Source organism: Bactrocera oleae, chromosome 2 (assembly GCF_042242935.1).
Source record: "Bactrocera oleae isolate idBacOlea1 chromosome 2, idBacOlea1, whole genome shotgun sequence".
In the NCBI taxonomy this organism is placed as follows: domain Eukaryota; kingdom Metazoa; phylum Arthropoda; class Insecta; order Diptera; family Tephritidae; genus Bactrocera; species Bactrocera oleae.
In genome coordinates, this window is record NC_091536.1 from 35,985,049 (window position 1) to 36,003,604 (window position 18,556).

The 18,556-nt window shown below is 37.4% G+C and overlaps 1 long non-coding RNA gene across 1 annotated transcript in view; it reads right to left on the bottom strand.

Annotated features, from left to right (window-relative positions):
• Window positions 1-18,298, bottom strand: part of LOC138858926 (uncharacterized) — a 41,530-nt gene extending 23,232 nt beyond the window's left edge. Inside the window, exon 1 of the long non-coding RNA XR_011397954.1 lies at window positions 18,158-18,298. This is a non-coding gene — a long non-coding RNA (uncharacterized lncRNA). The remainder of the gene's footprint in view (window positions 1-18,157) is intronic.
• Between the last annotated feature and the right edge of the window lie 258 nt (window positions 18,299-18,556).

The following is an 18,556-nucleotide window of genomic DNA, read 5'->3' on the forward strand; positions in this document are numbered from 1 at the left end:
GCATATAGCGTAAGGAAATTACAATAATTACTTTAAACACAACAGGAAATTAACGATTTTTATATTTTTTATGGTAAACGAACATCAAAAGGTACCAAATGAAAAAGTTTTTTTTTAACAATGTTTTTTTAATTCTACCCTGAATTTTTCTTGGGTATATGCCTTCCTTTCTTCCAGTAAAAATTTATCTGAACCACGGACCTGTCACTTTTTAATAGGCAGTCAATAACCTATGTGTAAAATGCACTCAAAACATTGTATCCAACCAAGCAAATAGACCGAACTCAAATAAGTTTTCATCTCTCGGCATACTTATAATGGCATTCTAATTGTTCATCTGTTTTGGCGTGGCCTTACAGATGCCGCATGTCTGTGTCGACGTTTCCGCAATTACGCTGAATACTTTTCTATCAATTATTGTAAGCTGCAATGTGTGATGAACTGAAAATCGTGTGGGTTCAGTTCTCAGAATCTTAGTTTTCATATTCCCAATCTCGGCTCTAACCAAATCTGCAGACTCTTTCGCAAAAACAATTTTAAGTGGTCTAAAATATCGCGTTAACGATTGCCAAGGATTTTCCCAAACTACGGAAGTTCCATAAACCAATTGAAGTGGCAAAATACATATAAAAAAATAAATGCTCATCAGAAATTTTAAGTTCTTGGTTCCTAAAACTTTTGCGATATGTAGGGTGCCCCGAACCCCATTTGGAGAAGAGCTACAAATTTTTATATTCGCTGTCTTCAATTTAGCTAAAATTGTCGGGATGGACTTTAGCAATTCTGGTTATTGTGTGGTCCAGCTTTTCTCGCAAAGGAACTTTTGCAAAATTCTCTTCTACTTTCCCCAAATCCGGATAGCCCATTCTTTTGGCGGAACGCAAAACATCGTAGCTTGCAATTTTGTGCTTTTGTTCCAGCTTGCAAAATTTTATAAGTTCTTTGGTATAATATAATCGCTGAATAAAGCGATACACAATTTGTATGGGAGCACCCACCACTGTCTTTAAAATGCTGACACTCAATACACTCGCGTTTAAAATTATAATAAAAATGCGATTTTTCTCGTTTACCATGTACAATATATTTTATTACATATAAAAGCCAGTTATTATTATTGCTTTTAATACATATCTGTAAAGTAATATTTTGGGCCGATGTCGATCGACGGGTTTATAATCGGCAAGAGTAGCGCGCAGGATCGTTGTTGTCGAAAGTGTAAGCGAAAAGTTGATGTGGCGCTCAGGCCCGTAGACGATAAGCGAATGTGAAATGGTATGTTGTGTTGTCCTGTGTGGTGTCATCTGGTGTGGGGTGAAATTCCTTGAGTGTTCACAGGTGTGGTGTGTTTCATTAAGGCGTGTCAGTTTTTCCCGAGTAGAGTGGCGCACTTGGAGGAGGGAGTTTAAACTCATTTAAACATCCTGGGCCCCCTAGGCGAAGATTTTGCCTAGTATTACACGTAAATGCTTATATTGCATGTATTTCGGCGTACTGCTGGTTGAGTAGCCGAGGGCGCGGCATACATGGTGATAAAGTTATATCTATATTTACCTGTATGGGCAGAAGGCATATTTGGTATGGATTTTGCTGTGCGTGCAAAAGATATGTAACTTAATTTTGCGGGTTTTGAGGTTGTATGTGCTTTATATACTTATTGTATTGCGGTTGTTTCTTTTATAATTTTATTATCTGTATTGTTTGTTTAAAATTTCTTTACCATCGGTTTATTACGGTTAGCGACTTCACGCCTGGCTCAGATATGGCCAGAATGGGTGCTCCTTTGAAACCTTTGAAGAGGGATCTTGCGAGAGTGAGATTTGTGATTTTCGCTCACTTTTTTGAAGTGAGATTTACAACTTTTACAAGTGTTTCCCATAAACTACCCGTATGATGAGCGCTTAGATAGATGCGATAAGTGCGACCTTTGCTTTTTGTAAGTCTGGGTGCTTCACTGTATCACATTGGAAGTATGGTGATTCCTTAACTTTAATTTTGAATTGTATTTGATTATGAAAATTTAGGCAACTATGAGGCACTATAGTAAAAGAAGTGTCGCTTTTGGACATTCTATGAAAATTACTCGTATGTTGCGGACGTATTATGTATGGAAGTGGGCGATTGTGGCCAAGAATCGGTAGATTCTGATATCGTTAAGAGTGTTTGAGGATTGTGACCATTTTTCTAAGTGAAGAAGAATTAGGATTTTCGCTTGTATCATAATTGGCGAAAGCCATCCTGCGGGGTCAAAAATGTTATTGCGGATAATGCGGATATTGATTCAGTAGGATATCGCATTCCACGACGTACCGGCCATTATTTGATCGACTAGTTGTGGCTTTGTAGAAGTCTTTACAATACTGATCTTTTGGGGTTGTAATTGATATGGGGGGGAGTTCTTCTAACTCCCAAAATTTTTTCAATTGTGAATTGAGGTAATCGTTTGAGATTTCCTCAACATGAGTCATGGTGGTAACTGGTTCCGAAACTAGTCCACTTAGGATCCACCCAAAAATAGTATTTTGTGCCAATAGTGTATTCGAAATTTTCTCAATACCTTCGAGTATTATCTGTGGTATGAGATCGCTGCCTAATAAAAGGTCTATTTGAGCGGGAGTGTTGCAGTTGGGATCTGCTAGCTTTAGGTGTGAAACCTTTTGCCATTGCTTGCTATTTATGTGATAGCTTGGAAGCATATTTTTAAGTTGCGGTAAGACTAAATCTTCTGCTTGTATGTGCTTATCCGCTTGGGGGGAAATTAGGGTAATGGGGCAGATTTTATTTGAGTTTTGGACTACTCTTCCGTGATTTCAAAATTGGCTAGTTTTGTTGGCAGTTGTAGCCTATTTTTAGCCCTAGACGCTATGAATGATCGACAAGCAGTTTGTACAAAGTCTCTTTGTTTTTACAAAATTGTTTCGGTCGATAATATTCAATTTTTTGAATCTCTCGCAAGATTTGAGCTTATGCCCCCCTGTACATAGTTCGCATGACGTTTGTTTGTACTGTTCGGATGTGAACGTTTGATTTCTGAAGAAGCTTCTATTTAAATTGTTGTTGCTACTGGCTTGGGGTCTGTAGAAGCTTCTATTTAGGTCGTGCTGAACGGTTTTTGTTCTGACCATTTTTTTATCTACCCTTTCTGCGATTTCGTATTGGGTTATTAAAAAGTCTTTCATCTGTTGCCACGTTGGGCATTTTTTTCGAGATGAGAGCGATTACTCCCACAAAAGTAACGATTTTTCTGGTAAAGCGGCGGTGCATATATTTACCGGTATTGGGTCCCAGCTGTCTGTGGGAATATTTTGTGTCGATAGAACTGACAAGCAATTAGAAACAGTGGATTGCAGTTTTATAAACTCTTCACTTGTTTCCTTTTGAATCTTAGGCAAGTTCATTAGTATCGTTACTTGCTTATCGACCAATATTCTTTCATTTTCATATCTTGATTTAAGAGCTTCCCAAGCCAAATTGAAATTATCGTCATTCAGTGCGAACTGTTTGACTATGACGCCTGCTTGACCTTTTGTTTTGTATCGGAGGTGATACAATTTCTGCGCTTTTGATAATTTTGGATGGTTGATGTATACGGCAGTGAACATGTCCCGGAAGGACGGCCATTCTTCATAACCTCCATAAAATTTCTGTGTCACATGCGGGCACCTCGAGATGGATGCCTGAACTTGCCTCTTGACTTAGAATTTGTGGCAGCTCTACTCTCGGATGTGGATTTAATTGATCAGAAATCATAGCTTTTGTTTCTTCGTACTGGTCTAAGCAGTTTTCGTATAGTGCGTAAGCCGATGATTTAAAATCGTGTGGTAGATCTGAATCTACTATGGCGTCATGAGCCGTTTGGAGACGAGTCCAAAAATTGTCAATATTTTGTTTTTTTATTTCCAATAACGATTCAGAGATGTCTTGAATCGGTGAAGATGAAAATCGAGTGCAGTATCGTGTTAATCTGTCACTCTCAGAAATGAATTTGGTGGCACAAATATTTTTGCCTTTTATTTGCTTTGTGGTAACCTGTCTTGCGCGTGTAGCTTCTGCAGGTGTAATTTGATTTTTATCGTCATTAACCATTTTTGTTATGTTATTTATTACTATATGTGTCAAAGTTAATTAAAATTTTCTCAGTGTAAACTGATTTAAACGCAGCAATAAATGATAATTAATACCGAATACTCTTTTACGTATACTTGTATACGAGTTTTTTTCGGACTAGATATATATTTAAATGCGAAATAAATTTTTTTATTTGTATTTTATTTTAAATATTTATTAAATAGTTGTGAGTGTAATTTAAATTTTCTTAATTTAATTATTAAGAATCGCACTTTTAATTTAACAATACTTTTATGTCCTTATGTTGGTGTATTTAGGTACACCCTTGGCTAAATGACCACTCAATCCCCCCTCACCGTAAGACACTGTCACACTACACCAATTCACATCCACATCACCACACCTACTTACCATACATTCCACACCTACATACCATACATTCCACATCACTACACCATGCACCAACACGCACACAAACACAACTTAACACCGATCACACCACCATGAAGACATCAGCAGATATATAAGGGACTAAAAGAAGGATCCCGCCCGCTTTTTAGCATTTCGATTCGCTAGCGATCAGTTCTCCGAGCACCCGTATCAATCGACTCCTTTTTTCCTCAATAATTGTGCCAACGGTGAGTGAAGTTAAAATTAACTTAAAAAGTATTTAAATATGGTCCTTCGAGCCCTAGAGGACGGCACTATGGGGTACAAAACATAAAAAAAAATTTGAACAGTGAAAAAAAAAAAGAACCGGTGCATTTAAACAAAAAACAAGTGCAGTGACAAAGTGAACAAAAAAAAAAAACCAAGTAAAAAAAATATATATAATATATATAGTATGTACATAGAATTGTGTATTGTATGAACAGAACCCCAAGTGCAGCGAAACAGTGAAAAACCAAAAAAAACAAAAAAAAAAAAAGGAAAGCTACCTAAAGTGTCAGTTAAGTGTACTAAACATATAAAAGCATATCTACAGAAAGTTATATACATATATACAAGGTGTTTCCCTTGGCGAAAAAAAACAAAAGAATAATAATAATATCGACTTAAAAGTGGTGTGACAAAAAACAGAAAATATTAGATAAAAACTTAAACTACATATTAATTTACATACAAATAACAACAATAAAATAAAACGGGCGCGAAAATAATCCCAAAATCTAACCGGGCGCGATCCTAACAACAAATTTCATATCATACAAATATACATTCGGGCGCGGAGTAACAAAAAACACCACAAAAAAGCAACACCTAGCACACACAAAATCCAAAGGAAAGGACAAAGGAATTGGAATGAAGCACTGAAGCACACATAGACGTACATACACGTAACTATTGTATATACACGCAATACATATATTCCCCAAAAGCCCTTGGAGGAAATCAAAGTGAGTCCATTCGATTCCTTTTTCTTGTATTTATGCACATACATATATATTTATTGCGAATTGCAGTTTACATTCGTACAAAAAACTGTAATAAAATACCAAAAAAACCGTTCAATATCTTGGTAACGGTTGGCAATTTGGTATAACTTACCGGTTTTAATTGCGGGTTCAAATAACGAGAAACCGTTTATTGTAATATATATGTACATTCATACACATACATATATACGACAGACATATAGGTATATGTATATAATATATAATAATTGACTACCTGCTTATCTTCGTATATTCCGACATTACCTGCTATTGCCAATTTCTCTCTCGCGCTCTTTTACGATTATACATAATTCGCTTTACATTACTTACAGTATACAATACGCTTATACTTATATACCCTATATATATTATATGTACATAGGGTAAATACGGTTCGGTAAATAAAACGCGGATTATTTAATGAAAATCATACTATATTATATAAATAACACAAAATTTTGAACAATATACATACATATTGGTTCAAACTAAATTTATATTTATATTCAAAGTCCACTTTGGCATATACCCCGCAATACCTCTTGCAGCAAGCAAGCAGGATTCCGTACAAAATTTTTCAGCACAAATAATTCGTGCTTACTAGTACATAGGTACAAAGTGCATTGATCTCTTCAACGAGCTCTCAATTGCACAAGTACATATATACATAACTACAAGTCCACGCATTAGGGGATACCTACATACCCCTAAATAAGGACATCAAAAAATAAAAAATATAATAGATAAAAAATTTATTCAATAAATTGTTAAATAAAATAAAATTAAAAATAAATACGAACCGGTGTCTATATCAACTTAATCCGGGTATTTCAGTTATTTATTTCAAATTAAGAACGCTAATTAACAAAAAAAAAAAATTTTTTACGGTTATACATATATACGAAAATTAATCTTACTTTTGTTCAAAGTGGAGAACTCTATTCACTAAAAAGAGCTTTCGTTCACACATTTCTATATACGAAGAAATTTCCTGAATTATCCATCAGTCTACACTGAGGAATTTTTAATTTATTTCATACAATTTTTAAATGAGCTCAGACTCAAAAGAATCAAAAACATCTCAATTGCTAAAAGTACCTAAAATGATTTCTGAAGAAAAGAAACCATGTACATCTGCAGAAGCTACACGCTCAAAGCAAGGTGCTACAAAACAAAAACGGGTGAAAGATATTTCATACACCAAATTTATCTCTGAGAGTGACAGCTTAATACGATACTGCACTCGATTTTCATCTTCGCCGATTCAGGACAATTCTGAATCGGTATTAGAAATCAAAAAGGAAAATCTTGATAATTTCTGGACACGTCTCCAAGCTGCATATGACGCAATAGTAGAATCTGATGACTCAGATCTACCTGAAAATTTTAAATCCTCGGCTTACGCCAAGTACGAAAACTGCTTAGACCACTTTGAAGAAACAAAAGCAATGATTTCGGATCAATTAAAATTAATTAAAGCCATTACAAATGCTCCGCATCCGAGAGTAGAGCTGCCACAAATTCAATGTCAAGAGTCAAATTCAGGCATCCATCTCAAGGTGCCACCATGTGACACAGAAATATTTCATGGTGGTTATGAACAATGGCAGTCCTTCCGGGACATGTTTATAGCCGTTTACATAAACCACCCAAAATTAACAAATGCACAAAAATTGTATCACCTCCGATACAAAACAAAAGGTCAAGCAGGCGTCATAGTCAAACAGTTCGCACTAAATGACGATAATTTTAATCTGGCTTGGGAAGCTCTAAAAGCGAGATACGAAAATGAAAGAATATTGGTCGATAAGCAAGTAACGATACTAATGAACTTGCCTAAGATTCAAAAGGAAACAAGTGAAGAGTTTATAAAGCTGCAATCCACTGTTTCTAATTGCTTGTCGGTTCTATCGACACAAAATATTCCCACAGACAGCTGGGATCCAATACTGGTAAATATATGCACCGCTGCTTTACCAGAAAAATCGTTACTTTTGTGGGAGCAATCGCTCCCATCTCGAAAAAAATGCCCAACGTGGCAACAGATGAAAGACTTTTTAATAACCCAATACGAAATAGCAGAAAGGGTAGATAAAAAAATGGTCAGAACGAAAACCGTTCAACACGACCTAAATAGAAGCTTCCACAGACCCCAAGCCAGTAGCAACAACAATTTAAACAGAAGCTTCTTCAGAAATCAAACGTTCACATCCGAACAATACAAACAAACGTCATGCGAACTATGTACAGGGGGGCATAAGCTCAAATCTTGCGAGAGATTCAAAAAATTGAATATTATCGACCGAAACAATTTTGTAAAAACAAAGAGACTTTGTACAAACTGCTTGTCCCATGCACATGCACTTAAAGAGTGCGAAAGCAAATTTAATTGCGTTTATTGTCATAAACGACATCATTCAATGCTGCATTACAACACATTTTCCAGCTCACCCCCAAACAGCGCAAATATGAAAAGAGCCACGGGTTTAGTTGCGAAAATCAAAATAGAGTACTACTACCCACAGCAGTCGTCTCCATCGAACACCGAGGAGAACTGTTTAAACTTAGGGCCTTAATAGACCAAGGATCACAACGATCTTTCATAGCGTCTAGGGCTCAAAATAGGCTACAACTGCCAACAAAACTAGCCAATTTTGAAATCACGGGAATGGGCGGAAGAGTAGTCCAAAACTCAAATAAAATCTGCCCCATTACCTTAATTTCCCCCCAAGCGGATAAGCACATACAAGCAGAAGCTATAGTCTTACCGCAACTAACAAATATGCTTCCAAGCTATCATATAAATAGCAAGCATTGGCAAAAGGTTTCACACCTAAAGCTAGCAACTGCAACACTCCCGCTCAAATAGACCTTCTATTAGGCAGCGATCTCATACCACAGATAATACTCGAAGGTATTGAGAAAATTTCGAATACACTATTGGCACAAAATACTATTTTTGGGTGGATCCTAAGTGGACTAGTTTCGGAACCAGTTACCACCATGACTCATGTTGAGGAAATCTCAAACGATTACCTCAATTCACAATTGAAAAAATTTTGGGAGTTAGAAGAACCCCCCCATATCAATCACAACCCCTGAAGATCAGTATTGTGAAGACTTTTACAAAGCCACAACTACTAGATCAGATAATGGTCGGTACGTCGTACGACTACCACTAAAACAACAATTTCCTAACACACTCGCCACTCTCACACCTTTGCAATACAGCAGTTTTTAAGTATGGAAAAGAACTTACTTAAAAAAGGTGAGCTTAAGCAAGAATACGATGGCGTGTTAGAAGAATACCTCCATTTAGACCACATGGAGGAAGTAAGCCCATGCGAAAAAATCATAAATGGCAAATATTACTCATTTTACTTGCCTCATCACGCAGTAGTAAAGCCAGACAAAAAAACAACTAAAGTAAGAGTTGTTTTTAATGCATCAAGATCTACTAGCTCGGGGAATTCCCTAAATGATATTCTATTTACGGGACCCACGCTCCAACCAGATTTAATGCTACTCATTTTAAATTGGCGTATATTAAAATACGTATATAACGGAGACGTTGAAAAAATGTATAGACAAATAGTCGTACATAAAGACGATCAAGATTTTCAGCGAATTATTTTCCGAAAATCTCCCAATAGTCCACTCCGCGACTATAAATTGAAAAGAGTTACCTTTGGCGTCAACTGTGCTCCATATTTAGCCATTCGAACACAGAAAAACACCAATTCAGAATTTCCTCTGCCAACACAGGTGTTAAAAACACAAACGTATGTAGACGATATCCTGTCTGGAAGTCACAGTCTTCCACAAGCATACGAGTCACTAGCGCAAGTGACACAAGCCCTCAAAACTGCAGGGTTTCCGTTAAAAAAGATAACGGCGAACCACCCTAATATCTTAAAGGATATACCTAAAGAAATTGGACACTAATTTCCTTAAATTCGAAAAGGAAAGTACAACAAAAACTCTGGGGATCCAATGGAACGCGATATCTCACCAGTTTTCATACACTACAGAGTCAATATCAGCATTATCCGTTATAACAAAATGCCAAATTTTATCCTCTGTGGCAAAACTTTTCGACCCCGCAGGGTGGCTTTCGCCAATTATGATACAAGCGAAAATCTTGATACAAGAATTATGGCTAGACGGAACCAACTGGGACGAACAAGTGAAACCTCTTCGCTTAGAAAAATGGTCCCAGTTCGCAAACAATCTGGAAGACATTTCCCAGATACAAATCCCACGATAGGTAAACTATTTCCCCGAACACAAAGTCGAAATACACGGCTTCTGTGATGCCTCGGAAAAGGCATACTGTGCCACTATCTATGTGCGCACACAAAGCGCACACTGGCTCCTTTAAAAACGCTAAGTCTACCTCGACTTGAGCTCTGTGGCGCGCTACTACTCGCAAAATTAGCTTCCATGGTGCAGACCCATTTAAACATGAAGAAACATAGATTGTATCTCTGGTCCGATTCTGAAATTGTTCTAGCCTGGTTGGAAAAACCACCACATGCATGGAAGACGTACATTGCTAATCGAACGTCTCAAATACTTGACCTAGTGGGATCAGCCACTTGGCGACATGTAGCCAGTGCTGACAATCCTGCTGATCTAGGTACAAGAAGATGCAAACCCCTGCATCTTTCCACCACCACCCTCTGGTGGAATGGCCCCCGATGGTTAACAGAATCTCTCGATTCTTGGCCACAATCGCCCATGCGCAATATAATTGCCCCAAAAAGTCGAAAAATCAACTCTTTTCACACAACAGTGGATGATACTGACATCCTCGAACGATTTTCATCGTTCCCCCGAGCACTCAAGGTAATCGCTTACATGCTCAAGTTCATAGAGCGACTCAAAATTAAACTTGAGGGAGTAACTTCATTACACTCCCAATGCGATACAGTGACGCACCTAGACTTACAAAAAGCAAAGGTCGCTCTTATCGCATCTACGCAAGCGCGCTACTTCAGCCGCGATATATCACTTTTGAGAGAATCAAAACCTATTGACAAGAGAAGTCCCCTCTTAGTTCTAAACCCATTCCTCGACACGAAAGGTCTTCTTCGTGTGAATGGTCGGCTTGCAAATTCAAGCCTAACGTATAACGAACACCATCCCATAATTGTTCCAGAGAAGTCTCGACTTGCCACACTACTCATCAATTATATCCACATATTAATGCTTCATGCCGAACATCGCCGCATGCAACATATGGTCCGCCAGGAATTTTACATTCCCCGACTTAAGCCCCAAATAAAGAAGTGCATTTTCTTGTGCAAAATCTGTACCACGCACAAGCAAAAGATGAGAACACAGATTATGGCAGCACTTCCCCCGGAACGCTGCAACTTCGCTCTGCCTTTCTCCACCACAGGTGTCGACTTTGCTGGGCCTTTTCAAATAAAGGCGTCCATGTTAGGTCTCCCACTCTGATGAAAGGCTATGTGGCTGTTTTTGTCTGTTTTACGACAAAAGCAGTGCACCTTGAGCTTTGTACTAATCTGACGAAGGAGGCTTTTCTTGCGGCATTTGCTCGCTTCGGCGGTCGACGCGGCTTTCCATCGAAGATAATGAGCGACAATGGTAAAACATTTATCGGTACTCAAAGAGCCACCGAAAAACAATTTGTGGACTTTATCAAACAAGTCTCACCTGAGATTGTACAAAAGTACGCGCCCCAAGGCATTAATTGACAATTCATCCCCCCAAGCGCTCCTCATATGGGTGGTTTATGGGAATCAGCTGTAAAAAGCTTCAAATCCCACTTCAAAAAAGTAGCTGGAAATTACAAGTTCAATTACGAAGAATTCACGACATTATTAATTCGAATTGAAGCCGTTCTCAATTCACGGCCTCTTACAATCCTCTCGCAAGATCCCTCCGATTTCACAGTTTTAACTACAGGGCACTTTCTCAAAGGAACACCCATTAAAATTCTCCATCACGATTTCAGCCGCCAATGGAAAGAAGAATACATAAAGGATCTCCATAAACGATACCGTTGGAAGACTCCTGAACAAGCACCAAAGCTTGGAGATTGTGTCATCATCCATGATGATTGTCTACCTCCTACCGAATGGCTGCTTGGGCGCATAGAAAAGCTACATTACGGCTCCGACGGTCACATACGAGTGGTTGATCTTCGTACACAAAGCGGAATGCTAACCAGACCGCTCGTGAAGCTATGCTTTCTCCCAACCGCCGATAATAGTGACACAGCAGATCGCAAACAATCAACCGATACTACCGCAATCCAATAAAATAATCAAATCAATAAGCAAAAAACCGAAAAACTCGTTAATAACCGTTAAAAATAACAAATAACTAATAAAAAAATGGTTGATCAATACGATGACCCATTCATGCCACATAACGTGGCACGATCATCCATATCCTTTATATGACAAGTCTGCATAATTAAACAACTCTTTCATACAGATTAACATGGATGTGGATACGCCAACTACTCCCACGCCAACTGTGCGGTCGGCTACCAACGTGCCACGCACGGGGCCTACCCCAACACCCCGATCTGCAGCTGCAACTGCCCCTGCAACGACACCGATGTCAGCACCAGTTCCTCGCGGTGGCACGCGATCATCGTATACGATGTCCCATTTGTCGGCGCCCACATCGCCTGCAACATTGTGGGATTTTCAGAAGTATGCGACCAACAGCTGTAGTGACCACTAGTCTAATAATTTGCCTAGGGGGGCCGGGATGGCTAAATGACCACTCAATCCCCCCTCACCGTAAGACACTGTCACACTACACCAATTCACATCCACATCACCACACCTACTTACCATACATTCCACACCTACATACCATACATTCCACATCACTACACCATGCACCAACACGCACACAAACACAACTTAACACCGATCACACCACCATGAAGACATCAGCAGATATATAAGGGACTAAAAGAAGGATCCCGCCCGCTTTTTAGCATTTCGATTCGCTAGCGATCAGTTCTCCGAGCACCCGTATCAATCGACTCCTTTTTTCCTCAATAATTGTGCCAACGGTGAGTGAAGTTAAAATTAACTTAAAAAGTATTTAAATATGTAAATATTCCGGCTCGAAGGACCACATGAATAATTAATTAATAAGTTAATTTTAACTTCACTCACCGTTGGCAAAATTATTAAAAAAAGGGAGTCGATTTAGGCGGGTGCTCGAAGATCTGATCGCTAGCGAGTCGAAATGCTAAAAAACGGAAAGTTGATGTGGCGCTCAGGCCCGTAGACGATAAGCGAAAAAGGTGCGCGCAGGATCGCTATAACTTCGAAAGAGGTGTATCTGCTGCGGAGACCATTCTGTTTGTTTGCTGAAGGGCGCGGTGCTGTAGTGTGTTGAGTTGTCCCGTGTGGTGATGTATGGGTGTGGTGTATTGTAGTGGGTTATACTAGGTTGCGCCAGTTCTTGCCGAGTAGAGTGACGTGTATGTGTAGGGGAGGTGTATCTCATTTAAACATCCTGGGCCCCCTAGGCGAATATTTTGCCTAGTATTACCCATATTGGCTGTAAATGTTGGAAGTATTTCGGCGTGCTGCTGGTAGAGTAGCCGAGGGCGCTTAATATAAGCAAATTTTATTTATAATTTTTATTGTCGGTTATTTACCATTTATTTATTATGACTTAGTAAGGATAGCGACTCCACGCCTGGCTCAGATATGGCCAGAATGGGAACTCCTTTGAAAACATTTTAAGAGGGCTCTTGCGAGAGTGAGATTTATGATTTTTACCCACTTTTTTGAAGTGAGATTTGCAACATTTAAAGGTGTTTCCCATAAACTACCCGGGTGCTAAAACAGGTGCGTCACTGTATCACATTGTAAATATGGTGATCCCTTAACTTAATGTTTGAAGTTTTATACATTATAAATATGTTGTCAACTATCAGGCACTCTAGTAAGAGAGGTGTAGATTTTTTTAAATATTTAAATGCGAAATAAATTTTTTAATATTTTGTTGTGAGTGTAATTTAAATTTTCTTAATTTTATTATTAAGAATCGCACTTTTAATTTAACAATACTTTTATGTCCTTATGTTGGTGTATTTAGGTACACCCTAATACACGGACTTGTTAGTATATATATATGTGCTCGTGAAAATGAGAGCTCGTTAAAGAGATCAATACACTTTGTACATAAGTATGCACGGATTGTTTGCGCGTATGTGTGTATATTTTCTAATGCGATTGAGAGGTCGTTGAAGAGATCAATGTGCTTTTAGTTTTTTATGTACGCAATCCTTGTTTGTTACAAGGGGTATTGCGGGGTGTATTCCAATGTGGACTTTGAAAATATGTACAACTATAATTGTATATGTTTTCATATGTGTATATTTATACTCTCGCAACCTGTTGCTACAGAGTATAATAGTTTTGTTCACCTAAAACTAATCGAGTTAGATATAGGGTTATATATATATAAATAATCAGGATGAAGAGACGAGTTGAAATCCGGGTGACTGTCTGTCCGTCCGTCCGTCCGTGCAAGCTCTAACTTGAGTAAAAATTGAGATATCTTTATGAAACTTGGTAGACATGTTTCTTGGTACCGTGAGACGGTTGGTATTGCAGATGGGCGTAATCGGACCACTGCCACGCCCACAAAACGCCATTAATCAAAAACAACGCCCACAAAACGCCATTAATCAATAGCCACGTATTGGACTATTGGGAGATTTTCGGAAAATACTTACTGAAAATCTTGGTCGTCTTTATGTACGACTATTTGTCGATACATTTTCTCAACGTCCCCATTGAATACGGGTTTGAATATACACCAATTTAATATGAGGAGCATTAAATTTGGTTGGAGTGTGGGTCCCGTAAATAAATTATCATTTAGGAAATTTCCTGAGTTAGTGGATCTTGAGGCATTGAAGACCACTCTGCCTTTTGTTGTTTTTTTTATCTGGCTTTACTGGCCTGCTCTTGCTTCCTCCATGTAGTCTAAATGGAGGTATTCTTCTACACTATTATATAATGGTTTTAGCTCACCTTTTTATACTCTCGCAACTTGTTGCTACAGAGTATAATAGTTTTGTTCAGCTAACGGTTGTTTGCATCACCTAAAACTAATCGAGTTAGATATGGGGTTTTATATATAAATGATCAGGATGAAGAGTCGAGTTGATATCCGTCCGTCAGCCTGTGCAAGCTGTAACTTGAGTAAAAATTGAGATATCTATATAAAACTTTGTACATATGTTTCTTGATACCAGATGTTGCAAATGAGCGTAATCGGAACACTGCCACGCCCACAAAACGCCATTAATCAAAAACAAATAAATTGCCTTAACTAAGCTCCAAAACAAGATACAAGACTCTTATTTGGTATACAAGATCACATTAGGAAGAGGCATCTGCAATTTAAATTTGTTTTAAAGTGGGCGTCGTCCCGCCCCCAAATAGGTTTAATGTGCATATCTCTTATACCATTGAAGCTATAATAACTTAATTCACTTAGAACAAATGTTTTTAGCACTAAACACGCCAGAGACATTAAATATTATTTAGGATGGTATGAAATCACTTTATAGGCACCACGTTCAAAATTAGGCAGTGGGGGTGGCACCGCCCACTTTTAGGTGAAAACCCATATCTTGGGATCTGCTTAACCGATTTCAACCAAATTCGGTACATAACACTATTTTCATATTTCTATATTATAGTGCGAAAATTGGCGAAATTGGATTACAACCACGCCTAATTCCCATATAAAACCATTTTAAATTTCATCTGATTTTTTCACTTTCCAGTATGCAAATCAAGCAACAATGATTATATCGGGGTAAAACTTTGCGTTTAAAGTATGCCACCTTGTGATCAAAAATTGTCAAATTCGAACCAAAACTGTTCAAGCCCCTAGGTACTGAATATGTGGACCCCAGTGTCTATAGTTGACCTTCTACCGAAAATATCGGTCAATCCAGAAAGAAATCTCAAACGAGTATGGCTTTGCGAGAGTATCAAATGTTCGGTTACATCCGAACTTAGCTTTTCCTTAATTGTTAAATATTATTTTTGTTTGTGTGCAATTGAGAGCTCGTTAGAGAGATCAATGCGCTTTTGTGTGGTTCGCAATCCTGCCAAGAACAAGAGGTTTTGCTTGAATAGATGTACATATGCGTATGTACTTTAGTTCTTGTTAAAAGAATATTTTATGTATTTATATATATATTTTTTTTTTTAAAGTTTGTTTGTTTTTTTTTGTTTGCGTTTTAATAAAAAATAAAATTAAGGAAATTTTATTTCACTTTGTTTATTCATTCGCAATTTGAAAATCACTTTTTAGTGAATGTTTAAAATTTTAATAAGTTAATATTACCCAATGTTGAGTATGGTATAAAAATATAGGTTGTATGCCGTATGTATGTATAAACTGGGCTTCTATATTTTGCAATAGAAAGAGAGCGCGAAAAAGGAATTGATAATGTACATGCACATATATGGAGGTAAATATGTACTTGGTTTTTGAAAATATATAAATATGTCGTTTTTATTTATTTTTTTTCTCTTTCTTTGTCTTTAAATTTTTGTTATATGTTTGTGCCTTTGCTTACTTATTTTAGGCAATCCCGCTTACTGTTTTTGTTAAAAATAAGGGGTATTGCCGGAAAATATTTGCAAGTAAATACTTGAATTCTGTTTTTTTTTTGTGTTTGTGAAATATGTGTGTTTGAAAACACAAAGGTAAGCTTATAGGCATACATCAATTATTTACATAATATATATTTGGATATATATATTGTACCAAACTGGTTTTAATGTCAGCGGTATTTCGATTTTTACCGTGATCTATACCAGTTTGGTGATCTTTTTTTATATTAGTATATAAAATAATAAGTGAAATAAATACGCTCACTTTGGTTTTCCTCAAGGGGCTTTTGGAGGGCGTATATCTGTATATACTTCGGCATCCAGTTTGTTGTTTGTATTTTTGTGGATAAATTTGCGCCCGTTTGCTTTGTTTTTATTTATGTTATTGTGTGTTTTTTTAAGTTTCGCGCCCGTTTATTGCTTTTGCCTTTGGGTTTCGCGCCCGATTGTGTTGTTTTTTATTTGTTTAAGATGTTTATATGTTTGTTGATATACATATATATATACATTAGCACTGTAGCTTTGGTGAGTTTTGTGTCTACATTTTGAAATGTAATAATTGTTATTTTGTCACTGCACCATTTTTAACAATTTTTGACTTAGTTTGCAAATTTTGTTACTTTTTTTGTTGTACCACTGCACTGCACTTTGTTACTTGTTTGTAATAACTATTAATTGTGTTTCTTAACACAGTTTTGTAAAAATCCGAAGGTGCCTTTCGGTAAGGCTAGAAGGACCATGAATAAAGCGATACACGATTGTGCGATTGTATGGGAGCACCCACCACTGTCTTAAAATGCTGACACTCAATACACTCGCGTTTAAAATTATAATAAAAATGTGATTCTTCTCGTTTACCATGTACAATATTTTATTACATATAAAAGCCAGTTATTATTATTGCTTTTAATACATATCTGTAAAGTAATATTTTGGGCCGATGTCGATCGACGGGTTTATAATCGGCAAGAGTAGCGCGCAGGATCGTTGTTGTCGAAAGTGTAAGCGAAAAGTTGATGTGGCGCTCAGGCCCGTAGACGATAAGCGAATGTGAAATGGTATATTGTGTTGTCATGCGTGGTGTCATCTGGTGTGGGGTGAAATTCCTTGAGTGTTCACGGGTGTGGTGTGTTTCATTAAGGCGTGTCAGTTTTTCCCGAGTAGAGTGGTGCACTTGGAGGAGGGAGTTTAAACTCATTTAAACAATCGCCATCAATAGAAAAAGCACTCTCAGCAGTATATTTTAAAGGAAGTTCTTGACTAAGACTTCTATTAGTTTTTTTTAGTTGATTCGGGCTCTGTGGCAACCATAGAAACCATTTCGAATGTACTACGCTTTCCAGATTTGTACAAACTTATACATGTTGCTTAAACAAGCTTACTTCAGGTATTGCTTTCGACGAGTTTCGCAACTTTGGTACATTGATGTTTAGAGTGACAATCTGTGAACGCTTTTTGTTTTCTGCCGACATTTGTGCTCTTGGGATGGGAAAACAATATATTCCTTCAACCAAGCTTCATTGTTTTTCTCAAAACGCATCTTATCCCTGTTCTATTTTCTCCACTTTTCGGAAAAATTTTTTTCTTTTGCAGACAATTTTCAATTGTTCAACAATTGTATTCAAAGTATACGAACTACAATTGGATTTTTCTACAACGCTTGAAAAAACATAATCGCTGCCAGCTTTTAATGTTAGCGGCAGCTTTTTCCCCATGCCAAGCCGAAAACATTTCTTGCTTGCAAACAGACATGATCGCTAAAAAAGATTAAAAATCAATAGTATGGGCAGCTCAGGACAGCTAATCTTTGACAATTTAAATAGAATCATACTTTTAGACAATTATACTCCTTTTACCAGCTAATCCCTGCTTCATAAAGTTTTTCTCTACAAAAGATGCAATTTTCTCATAAATAGGTTATGAGAAGGTTATTAGGTACAAACACAAATTATTAATACAATACAAATACACAGGTCACACAACATATTTTCTATTAATACAAACCTAAAATATGTAGAAACACAAAAAACTAGGAGCACTAGGTGAATTTGAAATATTTCGCCAATTCCAAAATGGCCAAAGTATGCACGGCAGCTTTAGAAAACACGAGGTGCTAAGTTAGCATGTGTTAGGAAGAACACGGTCGCTTACTGATATCGACTTAACCGGTTTTGACGCTATCGATTTCTCAAATGAATATTTAGGAATCGGTGCCAAATAAAATGTTACTAAATATTAACAGTTCAACATTTGTATTTCGTTACGCTCAATCCATCAAATCGCCCACTGTGCGATGTAAGAATAAGCACTAAATACAAAAAAATTTATTGCCAGGATCGGTGTCGTATCGAAGAGTAAAAACGAATTCAATAGCGCGAAGGATCGTAGAACGAATGTTGTAGA